General features: G+C 41.3%; 2 long non-coding RNA genes across 6 annotated transcripts in view; one reads left to right on the top strand and one right to left on the bottom strand.

The window, feature by feature from the left end:
- LOC143650045 (uncharacterized) overlaps positions 1 to 1,643 on the bottom strand; it is a 72,937-nt gene extending 71,294 nt beyond the window's left edge. For 4 of the 5 annotated variants that reach the window (XR_013159326.1, XR_013159324.1, XR_013159325.1 and 1 more), the window contains exon 1: positions 1,520 to 1,643. This is a non-coding gene — a long non-coding RNA (uncharacterized LOC143650045). Of the gene's footprint in view, positions 1 to 366; positions 1,331 to 1,519 lie in introns of those variants that run through there. The other variant, XR_013159327.1, reaches the window with a different exon arrangement.
- A 118-nt stretch (positions 1,644 to 1,761) lies between these two features.
- LOC143649459 (uncharacterized) overlaps positions 1,762 to 19,368 on the top strand; it is a 66,946-nt gene continuing 49,339 nt past the window's right edge. Inside the window, exons 1-2 of the long non-coding RNA XR_013159007.1 lie at positions 1,762 to 2,017; positions 14,836 to 14,882. This is a non-coding gene — a long non-coding RNA (uncharacterized LOC143649459). The remainder of the gene's footprint in view (positions 2,018 to 14,835; positions 14,883 to 19,368) is intronic.

Raw genomic sequence — 19,368 nt, 5'->3', positions numbered from 1 at the left:
CATAAAAAGTTTGCTTGGTTTCCATATCTGGTATAAATTGATCATTTCACACATCCAGCACTCCTGCTAAAAGCAAAAGATCTCATTTATGCTAACAGACATTAGCCTAAATTATTATAAATCCTTACTATTGTGATTATCCTCCACAATAGAGGTATAAACACAACCACAGTTTCCTGACCTTTCCAATTATTTCAGTTTTAGAAAATATATGATCTCATAGATTTAGCTCTCCCACGACTAATTATGGATTATTTGGTCGATTATATAATGTCTCTACTCCTCAGATATTTCACAGAATAAGAATAAGACAAAACGCTCCTCCCTCCTATGGGGACTTTTGTGAGTACACTGATAAATACCTACAAAATGATAAATGCTACTTCCTCTTTCAGCATTTTGAAAGATGTCAGCCAAACACAAAATATTTTTGGTGTGTGAATTAAAATGCCTGTTACCAACGGCCCCAGATGTTTCTTTGTAAGATACCGTGTCAAGATGTGGTTTATCTATTATTCGTCCTTCTAGAACACACGGACATCACACTTCATAATAGCTCTGTATGATGATTCCTGTCAAAATCGCCTGCATGGAAACATTGGTGCCCGAGATCGAAATAATATATTAGCGTGACAAAGTACTAAAAAACTAGGAACATCGTGCTGAAGCCCTGCTCTGAACCCACGGGATGGGGTATGCTTCGCGTGAGCTGAAGGGCCTCAACCTTTCCTGTGCTTTAATTTAGGAACAAAATTAAAGTTGCCTGGAGGATTCGTGGGCGGGGATTAGGGGCTGCTTGACCCTCAAGAGGCCAGCACAGGGGCTGTTAAATACATTTTTTTTTCCAAATTCGAATCCCGTGCAGCGATAGGCCTTTTGGTCTCTCTTCTCCATGAACACGGCACACGACACACACACTTAGCTGGGAACTGAAATCGCGGTCAAGGGCTGCCGGGAGAGACCGTCTCCGAGGCGGGCAGGGTCCGGACGCCTTGGCTTGGCCTTGGCGAAGCGCTCCCGATCGGCGCGCCGGGCCGGGCACTCCTGTGACCACTTTCAGGCCCCCGCTCTCTCCGCGCGGCACAGTGCATGGCCCGTTGCCCTACCGGCCCCGCGCGCTCGCGACCCCGGCATTCCCTCTCGGCGTCCAGAGACTGGGTCCGCCCTCCCCGCGCGCTCCCCTCGGGTTTGTGGTGGCCGACGCCCCCTCCCGGGCCAGGTTTCTCCGCAAGTCCCGGTTCCCCAACTGCAGCAGGAGAACTAGAGTTCCCCGAGCCGTGGCCCCCAACTGTACCCAAAGGCCCGGAAGGGAGCCGCGGCGCCTCCACGCCCTTCTATTCCCGACTCCCGGGGCGCAGAGAGCAGCGGCCTGGAGCGCCACGTCTGCCCTCGCGGGAAAGCCCCGGCGCACGCGAGCACCCGCGCACCAAAGCCAGGCCCTCTGCCCGAGGGAGAGCCTCACTTCCAGTCAACGGCGCTGCCTCCTGCTGGGGGAGGAGAGCGGGTGGGGAATACTCACTCTGGGCCGGGCCGCGCGGGGACTTCGCAGGTTAGGGCGCGCAGGCTCGCGCCGGGGAGCCGAGCCCCAGCTGGTAGCGCCCGCGCCGCCCCAGCGCCGCCTCGCGAGGGAGGCCTCTACCGTTGGGCCGCGGACCTGCAGCCGCCTAGCGCCCGGACGCCCGCCCCGCCCCACCTGCCTTCCCCCGACTCCCCGCCCCTGTTAATCTCCCCCCCCCACGCCCCGCCCGGCTGGCCCCGCCCTGCCCCGCCCCGCCCCTCCGGCCTCTTTTTCCCCAGTCCCCTCCTCCCTCCTCTGCCCGCGGGGTGCAGGCAGCTCTCCGGGAGACGAACGCGAAGCGACGTGGAAACCCTTCCACTAAAATGAGCTGTGATATCCTTTTGATGGCTATAATTTATTCCAAATCGTCCCTGGACTGAAACGATCAATTAGCAGCCCGAAACGCACTGTGAAGTAAATTGTCACACTATTACAGGATGGTTATCATATATTTATAAGGTGTGTTTTCTGCAATCAGAACCAACAAGGTGTTGAGCGATCAGTCATAAACGCACTTCTTCAAAAAGAGAGGGCTCCAGCATTGTGTATTGGGGGAAAAAATCCTTATGACAGTTATTACGAACTCCATCCCCTCCCCCGCCCCCAGCGATATGTTTCCTCTTGGCAACAGGGAAATGTAGTAAGGCTGGGGCTCTTGGCCACGCGTGTGACCCCGCAGACAGCGTCTGCGTGAACTTCGGGAGAAACTCGCAGCCCCGGAAGAGAGGGTCCCTTATCGTGTAATAAAGCTCAGGCTTCCGGCTCATTCTTATTTTCTCTTTTTGTCCTCCCATTTTTTAGTATAATCTTACTCTTTGCTTCTAAATTTGGTTGGCCACAGAATGTGTGCATTCTACACTTAAACGTAAATGTTTTCGCGTCTTTCTATAGTATCAGGATGTTCTCCTCCCCTCTCGTTGTTTAGGTGTTGCTGCATTGCGGAGGTTATGCTAGGGAGATACGAAGTTTAACCACAGAGAGAGAACTCTGTAGTCTGATTCAAATCTCCACCCGAGCTCTTCCATTATTCATAAATGAGATGGCATAACGTTCTAAAGCAAAAGAAATGCTGATCCAGCATGGTAGGCTGTCTTGACGATACCAGGCCATGGAGACTTGGTTATTTTCCTTATGATCATCCTCAATGGTCATGAATATATATCCAGAATGTTCGAGTTTCGCCTTAAAAACTATCATCACGTTGTCATCCTAGAACACTTAGCAGTCATTTTATGACTCCGGTTTGCATCCAGTTAATATTCCTTTTGCCTGAAATACATAGGTCTGAGTCCAGCCTACTGATCATCGATTGTAAGAAAAGTTTAGCAACCAGAAATATGCCTCTGTGGCAAGAAAGTGATATTTGTGCAGAGTCGTAGAAGTGGGGAAGACGCAGAATTTATATCTTATTCCTCTTAGGTTAACTGCCTCCATGGCTTGTGCATGGTAGGCTTGTCTATCATGCCAATCCTTAAAGAATAGGGAGAAAGGAGATCTGTTTAAGCCTTGGAGCTATAGAGGTAACTATTATCTTTGGGCCTTCCCAGGCATGAATAGGGGGACCATGTTTTTTGCTCAGAAAGTGGTGGGGTTAGAGACCCTTTGCCTTATTTGACTGCTGGCATAGCCAAAGAGCCAGACCCATCACCTTCACGGTCTACCTTCCCACCCACGCTTTTTGGTTTAATTGATATTTTAATAGCTAGTATTTATTGAGCACTTACTCCATGCCAGGCACTGTGCTTAAAGCTTTAAATGCATTATCTTATTTAATTCTCTCAATGATCTTATGAATTGAGGAAAGTACTATTATCTTCATTTTCCAAATGAGAAAACTGAGACTTGAGAGATTAAGTAACATCCAAGGTCAAACTCCTGGTAGGTGATGACCTCAAACCCAGGCTGTCTCCTAAGCCCTTGCTCTTTATCCCCAAAATATAAAAGCTCAAAAATCTAAGAGATTGTGTAGAGCCAATGACACCTTATTACCAGCCCCTGGGAATGAGTTGGGGGAATTCTGGTAGATGAAAGAAAGGACAGCTGTTTGCCAGAGAAAGCCACAATGGACAGTTACACCCCTGACCTGGATGGACTACCTACCCCCTCTCTGTTCTACCGTTCTTACATCACGTAATTTCTTTTTCATCACTATCAATTGCCACCTGGCATCTAGCTAGAGAAACCTTTCCTCATGATCAGTAATGGTTACTAAGTTTGGGGAGGGGTGCAGAAAAGGTATGGCAGACCCCAAGAAGCCTTCTGAGGAGGAATCTTAGTGGGAACTGAAGTTGGCCAGTGGCCCTTGTCCCAGACACCTAGCCCTGAGAATGAAATGTTGCATCCTAATAGACTTTAAATTACCAACATCGCTAAACTCTCCCTTAATAGATTTGTAAAGATCCTCTTGCTACCTTTCTCCCGGCCTTCAAGTAGAATTTGTAATCAAGGGCCCAATTTTGTCATTTGAAAATACTAATTATCTAATCACGCCGTGCTGCATAACGTACTTGTCTGCCCAATTAGCTAGGACAATTATTAAAATTCAGAGGCCTAATTATGTCTCAATTTAATGCTGGCAAACTTGCATACAGAGCAGTAATTAAAATCCTCTCTTTCCCTTTGCCTTTAGGGCAGGGGATGATTAGGCCCTGTCAGGGGGTGTACTGAACCAAACCAGTGAAGCGTATTGTGCAACATGACCCTGCATTGTTAAGTGTGTCAACATATTAACCTGAATTCCCTTCAGCCCCTACATAATCACATTTGGTGCAAGAATAAAGGAGCAAAAACATGAAGCATTTTATTAAAAAAACATAAATTCTTTTTAATTAATGCTATGAGAGTTCTGATGAATTTCATGCTTACAAGTGCTGGAAGACATAAGACTGGTACATCTAATTACTAGCAGATTTGCTCTTGTTAAAGCTACTTTTTTTACTCATTTAAAGAAAATGTTTTTGTTGTTGTTGTTGTTGTTGTTTGGTGTGGTAATAAAAGAAAAAAAAAGTTAGTTGGCATCCAGTAACTCAGTTAGTTGATTACCCGTTTTGTTTGATGATAGAACATAAGTGAATGTTGACTTCCAAAAGAATCAAACACAAGACTGGAGGCAAAAAAAAAAAAAAAAAAAGTTGAGGGTGGGCTAGAATGTAATACTTGAAAGATTATAATAAAAGTGGAACATTAGAAATCATAATATTGAAACAAATTCACAATATTTATCTTTTGAGCTCTTAAATTTGGTGTCTGATATGAAACCAGTGTGAAATGCACACTGCACAGATTCACAATGCAGTGGGGAAGCCTCACAAAATGCAAAAACCCATACCATGTGTGTCCACTGTGCTAGCATCTAAATCCTCTTCTTGAAGAATTAAGAACCACAAAACCCATTACAACTTTTCTTCTGAGCTGTCTTCTAAAACTGTGGCTTTTAGAAATTATCCCTGGATTCAATTAAAGAAGGAAAGCATTCAGTCTAGATAAAAATGAGTTATTCCAGAGAAAGCAGAACTAGTTTCGGTGCTTCCGGACTTAGTGCTCATGGATAACTTCCAAAGAGCAAGAGACACCCTAATAAACATATCTCTACACAGTCACGTAGTACTTACTCTCAACTGATTTCATTTTGAAGCTCACAACAACCTTGTGACATAGTAGGTAAAAACAGGAGTATTTCCATTTTATTACTGTGGGACAGTAAAGATATATTTATTTGCAACATGTAAAGTCATATTTCTTCAGATTTGGTTCCTGTGGTCCATTTTCATCCCTTTGAAGTTTCTATATTCTCCATGTATGCAAAGTTTCATCCGAGTAGTTGTGAGAAAGTAGCGTGCCTTCCTCCTGGTCTTGATCTGGGTGCAATATTGGGTACTAGGTGGTGTTTAGGAACAGTTTGGGCGGGTACACACCCTCTGACTAACACAGGCAGTGACTACAAATAATCTCTGCAGAAAATGGGTGCGGCTGGACCCAGGATCGGCCCTCAGGCACTTGTGCTATAAAACCAGAGGGTGGTAGCCCCATTCCCGGACCTCCTACCGAGTGTGCCCTAGGTCTTGAAAATGGCCTTGCTCTGAGTCTCTTTGGACGGCAAACTGAAGTGCAAATCTGTGTTCTGACTTGTTCCCGTGGCTGTCAGCATGTTTTCCTCTTGTCAGCAGCAATTGACTGGTCAGGCTCACCCCTGTACAGCAATTGTAACAGCTCATTGACAGACTAGTGACCCAGCTGGACCTGATAATGGAAAACTATTGATTTTTGTGGGCTCCACGAATCTAAAATGAACGACCAATGTAATGTCATCAATTGTCTCAGACTCTGATAACCCAAGGGAAAAAAGTTGCAGAGATTGCTTGTATTTCCTGACAATGGTGTTTCAAAATTTCACTGATGTAAGAATAAGAAGCCTATTTCTTAGGTGTTTTCCTTAAATGACCCTGATTAATCCATCATTGTCTCACCAACTGAGGCCTTTAGTAACCTAGGTTTGCAAGTAAAAGTGAAAGTCAGCCTTGGCAATGAACCAAGCTGGAACCTGATATGCCATTTAGGAACAGATGCTTGAGGAACACTTTAAGAGGAAAATGTTTAAAATGTTTTTTTATTTGTTTTGAAACAAGTTTACAGAAAAAAAAGTTGAGAAAAAAACACAGTATTGACTCTTAAAGAGTTTTGATATATGAAATTAAGTTGCTTCTGCTTACCTGTGTTGATTCATTTTATAATAGAAAGAAAGGCTTAAAATTAAAGCATTACATAATGAGGAGGTGCCTTGGGTGTGTGTTGGGGAACATCACTCTTTAGGTTTGTTTTCAAATACTTTTCTCCTTAATCATTTAAAAGCCATCAAACATTGCTCAGTTATTGTATTAATCAGAATCGAGAGCTTTCTTTTCTTGAGCCAAGTTAGCAATGGATTGCAGCTGATTTTGTCCAGTAGACAAGGCCAGAAAACTGTATGAAAACCCAGCACTGAGTTCTGGTGGATAAAATGTCTTGTTAAGGGCCTTCCTGAAGGGAACTTCCTTGAAAAAAAAAATAATAATAATAAGGGCGGGCAGGGGGGAGTGGCGGGAGAGAGGCTATTGATCTTGTCTGCCAACCTGATACATTTAGTTCACAATTCACTTACAGTGAGAATGTAATCATCTTGTAGTCTTGATCAAATTCAGACATTCTTAGAAGAGAGTTTGGGGGCTAGACAACTCAGAGAGCACAGAGAAAAGTAGGATTGCTTCCTCATCCATTTGCTCAAGGAAGGCTAGAAAGAGAAGTGAGGAGCTGGAAAGAACAGATCCCAGAGGTGAATGAGTCCTCTTGTGGCTGGGCTCCTATTCACAGGACGCTGCAGTCCTCGCACTCTCTTATAATGGTCCCCTTATGACCTTTGATTAACTTTGCCCTTACAACACTACATCTTTGGTTTTCTAGCACTATCAAGTCAATGCTGCTAGCTATTTGGCTAGTTAAGATACTCAAGGTTGAGATTTGAAAGACGTTGTTAGACCTGCAAAAATTCATTGGCATTGGGACTTTAATAAATATAGAACAATTGGTGCAGAGAACACAAAATTTGCCTAATTTTATGTTGTGTCTTATGGCCCCAGCCATGTCATCAGAACTTATTGATCCAAGATCAGAATTTACTTATTCTGGGGTCCTCTAGAGTGACTGCCATGAGGTCTGACACGTCACAGACACAATAAATAGCCACTGAATGAAGACGCAAAAGAACTACTTTTAAGTTCAAAAAGAAGAAGGTGAACATTTTCCAGTTTATAATAGATTTGGGAGGAAATCATTTAAATTGGTGACTCCCAAATCCCTGTGTGCAGTGTAGCTTCAGCCCACAAAAATCTTTCATACCTAATAAATAGGTAAGCCAAACTAAATTAATGTGATTTTATAAACAAAATTTAGTCTTTTAAAAATTCCAAAATTATTTCCTTTGCAGTATTAAGCATTGTTTCTTTTATCAATAATGATAATAGTAGATGAGCGTATTTTTAATTAATATCTTTACTTGGCAAGGTGAGATAAAAAGTGGGCAAAATCGTGTATTGGTCTCAATATTTAAAAAAAAAAAAACTTTTTTTGTGAAAGCCAAAAGAAACCATGCACCAATATAAATAACCTATTCATGCACCTTATTAAATGTAGAGCAATTACAATCATGTAACTGTCAGTAAATAGAAATATTTGAGGTTAAGACACACAGCACCAGCTGTGATAGATGTGACAGCACTGTGCTAAGACCTAGTCATTTGGAATTACTTTTAGAATTTTGAATTTCTATGTTCTCTCTTTGTAAGTCAGTTATGGATTTTTAAACCCAAATCTGTGATTTGCTAGAAACACTGAAATGTGTGATCTTTGTCACCGTAATTTTTAACTGGGATAATCTTTCTGACAACATGATTCTTACCTCCAGCCCCATGCCATATCCGGTCTGTTACCAGCAGATGTTCCAAAATAATGCCACTGTTTAGAGGAGAAAAACACGTTTGTTTCTTCATTTACATTTTTTTAGGTTGGTATATGACCTCTATTGAGCTTATCCACCCAAATGGAAATAATGTTTGAACAAAACAAAATGTTTGTTACTGTAACTTCTGAATCACAATTAAAATCCAAAAATTAAAAAATAAAGTCAACTCAGTAAAAACCCACTACTTCAAAATCAGTAGCTTCTTTGAAGTCATAGTAACACATATATTGTTAAGACTCCAATGCAGAAATTTGGTTGGTTGGAAAGCTAATTAGACTTCCAGATTGCTCAAATAGAATTACAAAAAGGCAAAACTGTGCTTTACACAGAGGTGCAGTCCACTGGACAGCTGTTAGAGTGTTCAGAGTCCTGAGATGATAAGGAGACCAGGCCTCCTTTAGGCAATCTTCTGCTGCCCTTTCTTCCTGGTCAGAGATTTGTGGATGTGTGGAATGACACCAACACTAGCAACTGCAGCCTTGATCAGAGTCCAGTCCTTCATCAACAGGAACAGTAAGTTACAAATGAGAAGGGGTAATAACGCTTTACCTTTAAATTTTTTTTATTCATTTCCTGCCAGTTCAAGTACCTCTGCTGTGAGTACACAGCAGCAGTTGCGCCTGCACTCCCAAGACTGATGGTCCTAGATTTGGGGTGTCAATGAGTACCACCCATTGGAAACTGTGAGCTGGCTGTCTGCCAGCTGGAAACCATCCTTTGTCTTGGCCTTTCTGGAGTCCTTCCCAGCCATCCAATCGAGGCCAACAAAGGGCCTCTCAAACACCCAGCCAGTTGCCACCATCTACTCCTTTGTGGCACTGCAATTCAAACGGTTTCCTCGGGTTGTTAATTTGACTTGTATGTTAAAATTTTTAATTCTAAGTTATGTGTTTTGCTGTGCTTTATCACTTGCTAAGTACATTTATAGGTATTGAATATCTTTCCTGCAGTAACCAATTTTAAATCTTAGTATTTTTTAATAGAGAGGTAATAACTCTGGGTCCAGGTTCACCTCCATTTTTAACTCCTCCTCATATCTGTCAGAATGCCTTAGGCTGCGAATAAAAGAGAGCTATTTTGTGTTAAATTCATAAACAGAAAGTCAGATGTCTTGTGGTTCCACAGCAGATTGATGTAGTATTCCAGCACCATTATCAAGGACCCAGATTTATTCAATATTTCTCTTCTGCCATCCTCAGCATGTTGGCTTAACCTTTTATTCTCTCTTCTCTTATGGTGCAATATGCCTGCACAGTTCCAGGTGTTACATGTAAATAAGATAATATTCAGCAGCAGAAAAAGAGAACACCTCTCCTTCCTCTCCTCACTCTCAAAAGAGTTGAGGAGCACTTTCATAGAAACCCTTCTAAAGACCACAAAAAAGTCTCACCCAAAGTTGTGTCAAAGACTATTTTTAAAACATTTGCTGGCAAGAAGATTAACCTTATCCTGAGTGGATTACTAAACTGTTCTATATCCTTCCTCTGGGAACAGAGGGGCACAGCTTCCCCTATAGTACATTATGACTGAAAATAACTTGTATGAAAAAAAATTCTGTTAATCTTTGTTTCTACCAAGAAGGAAGATGGAACACATGAATTTAAAATATCCATTTTGATTACCCTTCCTCTTAGAAACCAGCAATCATGTGAGAAAGCAATGCTATGTAGAAGCCTGAGCTAATCATTCAGAGAAGTGCTGAGGCACCAGACAGGTGAATGAAACCTTCTTGGATCTCTCAGCTCAGTTCATAAACGATGCAGCCAAGTGAATTTCCCAACACTAGCTCTGACCCCCACCTCCAATGTAAAAGAATATAGAAGAGATAAACAATGCTATTAACTAACCTAACATAATTGACATTTACAGACCACTCCACCCAACAACTACAGAATACACATTATTTTCAAGGACATATGTGCCAGTTTGAAAGTATCATGTACTCCAGAAAAGCCATGTTTTAATTCTGGTACAATCTTGTGGGGGCAGCCATTTCTTTTACGCCTGCTTCAACACTGTAGATTAGAACTTTTGATTAAATTATCTCCATGGAGATGTGGCGCACCCAGTTGTGGATATGACTCCACCCATTCAAGGTGGGTCTTGATTAGTTTACTAGAGTCTTTAAAAAGAGAAACATTTTTGGAGACGCCTCAGAAATGACAGAACCAACAGAAACTTCAGAGCAGAGCTGACAATGATGCTGGTTTGTGGAGAACAGAGACATGGATGTTTGGGGATACGTGGAGCCCAGCAGACCTTGCCATGAGATGTTAAGCAAACCAGAAGCTGGGGAGCCAAAAGAAGCCAAGAGATGAAAGCCAGTACCAGAGAAGCAAAGTGAGGGGCCCCAAAGGAACAGAGGCTGAAAAGTACAAAGCCCGGAAGCAAGGGACCAGCAGATGCCAACCACGTGTCTGGCTGACAGAGCTGTTCCAGACCCGTTGGCCTTCCTTGGATTAAGGTGTCTTTCCCTGGATGCCTTATGTGCTGGTTTGAAAACATCATGTACCCCAGAAAAGCCATGTTTTAATCCTGATTAACTTTCGTGGAGGCAGTCATTTCTTTTCATCCTGATTCAATATTGTAGATTAGAAATTTAGATTAGATTATCACCACAGAGATAGAGCATGCCCAATTGTGGGTGGAATCTTTTGATTAGACGGAGATGTGACTCCCATTCTAGGTGGGTCTTTATTAGATTTATAGAGTCTTTAAAAGGGGAAACATTTTGGAGAAATGCAAGAATTGACAGAGCCTACAGAAACGACGTAGCTAACAGACAGAGAGAGCTGACACAGATGTTGGGAGCCCAACAGATATGGCCATGAGATGTTAAGCAAGCCAGAACCTGGAGAGAGTCCAAAGGAAGCCAAGAGATGAAAGCAGCCCCAGAGAAGCAAAGTGAGGAACCCCCACAGGAACAGAGGATGAAAGCAATAGAGCCCAGGAGCAAGAGACCAGAAGATGCCAGCCATGTGACTAGCCAGCCGACAGAGGGGTTCCTGACCCATTGGCCTTTCTTGAGCAAAGGTAACCTTTTGTTGGTACCTTGATTTGGACACTTTCACTTCCTTAGAACTGTAAACTTGTAACTTACTAAATTCCCCTTTTTATAAGCTGTTCCATTTCTGGTATATTGCATTCTGGCAGTAGTTAAGAAACTAAAACAGATCTTGATACCAGAGAAGTGGGGTGCTGTGGTTTGCAAATACCAAACATGTTTGAACAGTTCTTTAAATGGTAAGGGGAAGATTTTCAAAGAGTTGTATGTAACTTGATAGAGAAGGCCTGAATTGCTTTGAAGAGACTGTCGGTAGAAATGTGGACCCTAAAGACACCTCTGATAAGGATATAGACAGAAATGATGAACGTGTCATTGAAAACTGGAAGGAAGGCATTCTTTGTATGTGGAAGTCAGAATTTGAGAGTAATGAACTTGGATATTTAGCAGAAGAAATTTCCAAACTAAATGTGGAAAATGCAGTCTGGCTATTCCTTGAAGCTTATAGTAAAATGCCAGAGGAAAGAGATAAATTGAGAACTGAATGCTTGGACAAAAAGAAAACAGAAATTGGTGTTCTGGAAAATTCTGGGCTTCCAGAAAGGGAGACACCAGTGAATAGTGCCCCACACAAGGATTTATCTAAGCATGGAAGTAGTCAGCCATTACAGGATAAGCAATGATTGGTGATGGAGTTTTCCAGAAAGGGTTTGTGGAAAGTCCTTTTGTCTGATGGGCATGGTCACAGTGAATTGCATAGGAAACCAACAAGAGTGTTGTGGGATCTGTATAAATGGAACCACTGCCAGTCTGGACTAAAAGGGACAGAAATGGGACAAAGTGAAGAAAAAATGTCTTCTGAGGCAGAACCATGAAGGCTAAGGTCTGAAACCAAGAAACCTCGGGCCAGGAGAGCAGAGCAACTGACACTTAGAGGGGGTGAGTTTACCCTGGAAGCAGGGGAGGGCCTTCCACTTTGGTGCTCAGGAAGAATTGTGCCACCTGAGGTCTCAGAGAGTGTGGAGCACATAAGCCGGGGATTGGGGGAAATCTAGCTGCCACCACATTGTCCTGGAGGTTTGAGCATGTGCCCTGGTGTGCTGGTTTTAATCTGCTGTGTACCCCAGAAAAGTCAAGTTCTTTAATCCTCATTCAATATTGCTGGGTGAGAGCTTTTGGATTGTTTCCATTGAGATGTGACTCACCCAATTGTGGGTAGTAACTTCTGATTAAATAATTTCCATGGAGATGTGTATCTACCCATTCAAGGTGGGGTTGCTTACTGGAACGCTTTAAGAGGGGACCATTTTGGAAAGAGCCATGAGAGCCTCTAGAACCAGCAGAGTCCATGCAGCCAGGGACCCCTGGAGATGAAGAAGGAATATGTCCCTGGGGGAGCTTCATGAAACAAGAAGCCGAAAGTAAAAGCTAGCAGATATCACCATGTGCCTTGCCAGCTGAGAGAGAAACCCCGAACTTCATTGGCCTTTCTTGAGTGAAGATAACCTCATGTTGGTGCCTTAATTTGGACATTTGCATAGCCTTAGAACTGTAAACTTGTAGTATAATAATACCCCTTTTAAAAAGTCATTCTCTTTCTGATACATTGCATTCTGGTAGCTTACAAACTAAAACACTTGGAGATGGCAGAGATCCTGGATGCTGCCCCAATGGACAGAGAGGTTGCAACCGAGAAAAGGGTGATTCCCCTAATGAAACCCAGTGTTGCAGCACACCCCAACATTTGGAGAGAGAGAGCAGAGCCACGGCGTAGGCCCTTGAAGAGGATGGGACTGCTGCTTTCTAAAACCCCAAGGATAAATGACTCCCAGACTTCGAAATCTAATGGAGTTTGACCTGCAGGTTTTCTGAACTGTTTGCGTCCAATGACCCCTGTTTACCTTCCAACTTCTCCCAGTGGAAACATATATACTATTACTGTTCCTCCTTTGTATATTGGCAGCAGATAAGTTGTTCTGTGTTTCACAGGTCCAGAACCGGAGGAGAATTTTTTGCCTTAGAATAGACCATGCCTATAACAGACCTTGATGAGATTTTGTACTGGTTTTAACTTTGCATTTTATTTGTGTTGTTACTGAAATGATTTAAGCCTTCGTGATATTGTCATGGAGTGAATGTATTTTGTTTATGGGGGAAAAACATGTCTTTTTTGTGGTCCAGAGGGTGGAATGTGCCAGTTTAAAAATACTATGTACCCCAGAAAAGGCATGTATTAATCCTGATTCAATCTTGTGGAGGCAGCCAATTCTTTCAATCCTGACTCAATATTGTAGGTTGGAAACTTTGATTAGATTCCTAAGTCTGAGAATGAGGCAATAGTGTTCATTGTTCTTTCAACATTGTGCTGGAGTTCTTAACCAGGGAAACAAGACAAAGAAATAAAAGACATAAAGATTGTGTTATCTCTATTCATAGATGAATTTAATTAATTGTTAATTTAAAAAAGATAGGATACATGTTCAAAATATAAATTAGCTGTATTTTTATATACTAATAGAAAATAATTAGAAAATAAAATTTAAAATTACATTTATAATAGCTTCAAACACTTAGCAATAAATATCATAAAATGTATACAAGACCTCTCTCTGCATTGAAAATTATAAAACATCATTGAGAGAAATCAAATAAAGCCTAAATAAATAAAGTGGTATCCATATTTATGAATTGGAAGACTCAGTATTATTAAAATGCCCATTCCTTGCCTGATATTCTCGCAAGCAGTGAGGACAAACAAATTAATAGGCCGATCCCTCAATCTTGGGGTTTGTCCATATGAAACTTATCCCTGCAAAGGATAGGCTAAGCCTACTTAAAATTAGGCCTTAGAGTCACCCCCAGAGAACTTCTTTTGTTACTCAGATGTGGCCTCAGCCACAACTCAGTAACAACATCTGAGTTATTACTCAGCCAATATAGCAAGCAAACTCACTGCCCTCCCCCTCTCTACGTAAAACATGACTCACAGGGGTGTAAACCTCCCTGGCAACATGGGACAGAGATCCTAGAATGAGCTGGGACTCAGCATTAAGGGATTGGGAAAACCTTCTCAATCGAAAGGGGAAAAAGAGAAATGAGACAAAATAAAGTGTCAGTGGCTGAGAGATTTCAAACAGAGTCAAGAGGTTATCCTGGAGGTTATTCTTACGCATTATATAGATATCCCCTTTTTAGTTTAAGGTATATTAGAAAGGCTATAGGGGAGTGCCTGAAACCGTGGAGCTGTGTTCCAGTAGCCATGTTTCTTGAAGATGAATGTATAATGCCATAGCTTTTGCAGTGTGACTGTGTGATTGTGAAAACCTTGTGTCTGATGCTCCTTTTATCTACGGTGTGGACAGATGAGTAAAAAATAGGGATTAAAACTAAATATATAATAGGGGAACAACAACAACAACAAAGATAGTAAACTAAAAATCATGTGCCAACTAATAAGATGCAATAAGATATCCAGGCTATGGAGAGACAAGTAAAAAATAAGGATATAAATAAATAAATAAATAATAGAAGAGGAAAAGGGTAAAATAAATTAAGTAGATGGTCAATGAGAGGAGGGGTTAGGTGTATGTATGTATGTATGAGTGTTTTCTTTTTTTTTTTAATTTCTTTTTCTGGAGTGATGCAAATGTTCTAAAAATGATCATGGTGATGAATACATAGCTATGTTATGATATTGTGAGCCATTGATTGTGCACCATGTATAGAAAGTATGTATGTGTGTGAAGATGTTTCTCAATAAAAAAAATTTTTTTTTTATAGAAAAAAGGAATGGAGAAATGTTTCATAAGGGATGTAACAGGGAAAAGGTATGAGTGGTTTCTCTATGTGCATGGATTTATGATAGAGTGCAACCCAGAAATTAAAATCAAATCATACCTTAAAAAAAAAAGATGGCTATTCTTTCAAAAGTGATATATGGATTCAATGCAATCCCAATCCCCCCAAAATTTGTATGAACATTAAAAGGACCTAAGGTAGCCAAAGCAATTTTGAAAAAGAACAGAACTGGAAGATTTAAATTATCTGTCTACATGACTTACTATAAAACCACATTAATCAAAGGCAACATAATAAGGTCAAATGTGTAGACATTATAGATTAATTGATAATTGAACTGAACAATCTAAAAATAGAACCACACACCTAAGGTAATTTGATTTTCAAAGGTGCCAAGGTAATTCAATGGGGAAAAACAGTATTTTTAACAAATTTGTTCCTTTGAGCAAAGGTTAGTTCCAGAGCTAGAGAAGGTTTAGTAAGAGGAACTCAAGTATAGGCTCTATGTTCAGGATATTTTAGTATCCTATGCTGCTGAAGCAAATTCCATGAAATGGGTTGAGCTAAACAATGGGAATTTATTAGCCTACAGTTTATGGCTAAAAGAAGGTCCAAATCCACGTATCCTCAAGGCTATGCTTTCTCTCTGAAGACTGTGGCATATTGGGGGCTGACTGCCTGCAATCCTTGGTCCTTAGTTTGTTATATTGCAAGGCATATGGTGGCATCTCATAGTGTCTCCCTTCTCTTCCAGTTCCATTGATTTCAGCTTCTGGCTGCTCCCACTGTGGCTTTTTCTCTCTGTCTTAATTTCACTCTGTTTATAAAGGACTCCATTAAGACCCATCCTGATTCAGGTGGGCCACACATTCTTAACTGAAGTGACCTTATCAAAGGGTCCTATTTACAATTGGTTCACACCCACAGGAATGGATTAAATCTAAGAACATGTTTTTCTTGGTTACATACAGCTTCAAAACACCACACAGGAGAAAGGTGGGGATGGTTGTTCTCCTCCTGGCCATGTCACCCACTACCTCCTCGGCCATCAAACCATCTCTATTCTTTTCCCTCAAGTCCTACTGAGCTTCTTGGGAAAACAGCTCTGGGTGAAGGTGAGACCTTCTCTATAAGGCCCAGGCCTGAGTCACGGGGTATTCTGAGCAGCCAAGACAAATCCTCTGCTCACCTCCTAAACCCTCTCTAGCCACTCATATACTCTTTTGCAAACCTTTTGTTTTTATGATATATAGATCTATAGATATGTATATTAATGTTACATAAGCAAATGCATGAATATATTCTCATGTTAAAATTCAAACAATATGGAAGTACATAGGTTAAAAGCTAAGTACTCCATTCCTGCACCACACACCTGCCCCCACCATGTCCATCTTTTACCTCCCTGCTCTAGAAGTTTGCTTAAGAACATTGCTCTAGCTGTTCAAATTCCAGCTCTACTCACTACTACCTGTGTGATCTTAGGCACTTACTCAATATTTCTTTACTTTAACTACCTCTTCTGTAAAATAGAGATAATAATAGTACTTACCATATTAAGTTGTTATGATGATTAAATGAGTTAACATGTAAAGTGGTTAGAACAGAGCCAGGAATATAGTTAAATACTATGTAAATGCTGGCTTTTATGATCAATCTGGTATGTCCCTTTCAGAACCTTTATAAACGTACATGTACAAACAGATATGAATCATTTGGGAGAGTTTCCTCCATATATTACCAGTGTTGTGTACCCTTCTGTGCTCATCATAGCCTGCCCATATACAACACATATGCAATCGAAATCTCACACCTTAAGGTATCTGAATTCCAGCCTTGGTCACATGCTAGCTCAAGCTGACTCCTCTGCAGCTCTCAGGCTGAGTCACAGCAAGGGCTAGACCAGTTTCTTTGCATTATCCAAGGAGAATTCTTCAGTAGCTAACCAGAAATTCAGGAGGACTTGGTTCTAGTCTCAGTTCTGCCACTAACCATGCCTCAAGGCTGTGGTGGCATGGCTCAAATCCAACTCCAAAAGTTTTGGGGAGAAAGTACATCTTTACAGAAGGATTTTTTGAGAGATCAACTTCTTCAGTTTCCTAGGCTGATGAAAGCAGATACCATGAAATGTGTTGGTTTTAACATTGGGAATTTATTAGCTTACAGTTTGAGGCTGTGAAAAATGTCCAAATTAAGTCATCAAATAGAATCCTTGCCTGAAAATTGGCTGCCAGTGAGTGGACTCCTCAGTCACTTGTCAAGGCACATGGCAGCATCTGCTGGCCTCTCCCTTCACTTCTGGGTCTCATTGACTCCAGCTTCTTGCTTCTGTGGCTTTCTCCCTCTTTCTCTCTTCTTATTCTCTCTCTTTCTCTCCATCCCATTTATAAAGGGCTCTTGTAATAGAATTAAGATCCATCCTGAATGAGGTGGGTCACACCTTAACTGAAGTAGCTTCATCAAAAGATTCTACTTACTTACAATGGGTCCATACTCACAGGAATGAATTAACTTTAAGAACATGCTTTCCTGGGTACATACAGTTTCAAATACCACCAAAATAAAGGGCAATTACCCCTAACAACACAGCAACACTCTCTAAACCTCTTCTTTGTCTATGTGCAAAGTCACACTTCTTAGGAAATTTCCCCTTTTCCCCTCTCCCCTCCATCAACCCGAGCATTGGGCAGTCACTCTCCCCTCTCTGCTCTGTTTCTAGAGCCTGTTTTGGGTCTCTGCATTGGTTCCCATGTGGAGTTATACAGCCTTTCTCAATTTCTACCAGTTCTCATCCAGGCCCAGCAGTGAGAAGGAGATTCAGTAACTATAAGGAAGGGCGAGGTGATAAGGAAAGAAAACACTTTGAATTTAATATGTACTTTTTAGTCCTGGCACATGCAAAACACTGAGAAAGTAACTTTTTCCCCTTTAATTCTTCCCTCCTTCTTTTACTTTTGACCATACTTTCTTCCCTTTCCCTCACCCTGTTATGTGATGGCCCTATCACCAATAATAATACCTCCTTCAAAATAAGTTGAGAACATCCTGCCACAGAAATTCCAGGCTCTTCTTTTCCTTACAAAAGAGATACTGTTTTCAGGAAATAATTTATTTTTTTGAGAATACCAGTCAGTCATCACTTTGTCCAATTCATAGGGTCAATAGACAAATTATGGGCATTTTAGCAATCTTTCGTAAATATCCCCTTAATGGCATGATTATTTTTCTTAGCTGGCCTTAGGTCTTACTGTATTCTCAGTCTGTGGAAAGTCTGGTCATCACACCACTTCTATTTGTTGCAATAAAAGGCAAAGTTTTTCTCTAATATTTCAAATACAATAGGTTTTTGAAGTTCACACAACCACTAGAGGAATTTGTTTTTATTAATTGTTGAACAAGGCTTTGGAAGGAATGAGGATGGACAGTAAGGACTCCTGCCAACAGCTCTTTTTAGTTATGGATATGTTGGGAGCACCTTTGTTTTTAAATAAGGGGTGATGGTAAGAAGGAGTTGGATTCTAGATATATTTTTTCATTAGCTTAATGAGATGTATGTCATATGCAATAAAATATACCAATTTAGGTGTGTGTTTTGACAAATTTGTGTAATTACAACCACAATCAGGATATAGTTCCACAGAGTGATGTCATCAAGATGACAATGTCAGATGCTCCAGGATTTTGTCCCCCACATAAGCTTTAAAGAACAAGCAACAATTGGCAGAACCATCTTTCTTAGAGTGCCAGAAAACAGTTAAAGTGTTGAAGTAACAAGGTGAGTGCCAAACCAAGAAAAAGGCATCTAGTTTCAATTAGGAATACCTCATGATGCAACCTTGTTGGTCCTTACCCTACTGCCTCCCTGGCTTGATGCAGAGCCATCCTGTTCTTCCACTGCAGGGCCCTGGTCCCAGTTCCAGAGTGAACAGAGTAACCCTTGTGCATATACTAGAGTGCACATGCATCTGCGCAAATTTGTTTGGTGAGACAGATTTATTCAGTCTGAAGGATTGAACCAGGTCACTCATCACAGACTTGCCATCTTAGAACTTGCCGTGTGCATACAGGCAGTTCACAGGACAGCTAGAATGTTGTAGGAGAACTGTCAAATTGCACATGTCTGGGTCAAAGTATGATTGTCAGTATAGTATCTGGAACAAAGAGAAAAGGGACATTTGGATCTATGTTAACGGGGAATTTGCTAGGGTCATGCATGCATGCACAGAACAAGATGCATGCTCAGAAAAGACAAGGGTGGAGACTTTACATTTTTACCTCAGGCCGTTGTTCAAATTCACTGTGAGACAGGCTAAGCTCTGAAAGAGAGAAAAGGCACAAAGCATCTTCCATGCCTGGAAAAATTGTTTTATTTCTGTCTTTGTTATCTTCTGAAATTCAAGGAAACTTCTGTCGTAACACTACCTGGACACAATATAAGGAACAGACACCTCAGTGATTAAATAACAGAAATAACACATGAAAATATTAAAATGTCCAGTGTGCAAAGAAAAGGCT

This window comes from Tamandua tetradactyla, chromosome 11 (assembly GCF_023851605.1).
Source record: "Tamandua tetradactyla isolate mTamTet1 chromosome 11, mTamTet1.pri, whole genome shotgun sequence".
Classification (NCBI taxonomy): Eukaryota; Metazoa; Chordata; class Mammalia; order Pilosa; family Myrmecophagidae; genus Tamandua; species Tamandua tetradactyla.
This window is presented reverse-complemented; position numbering and strand designations above follow the sequence as displayed.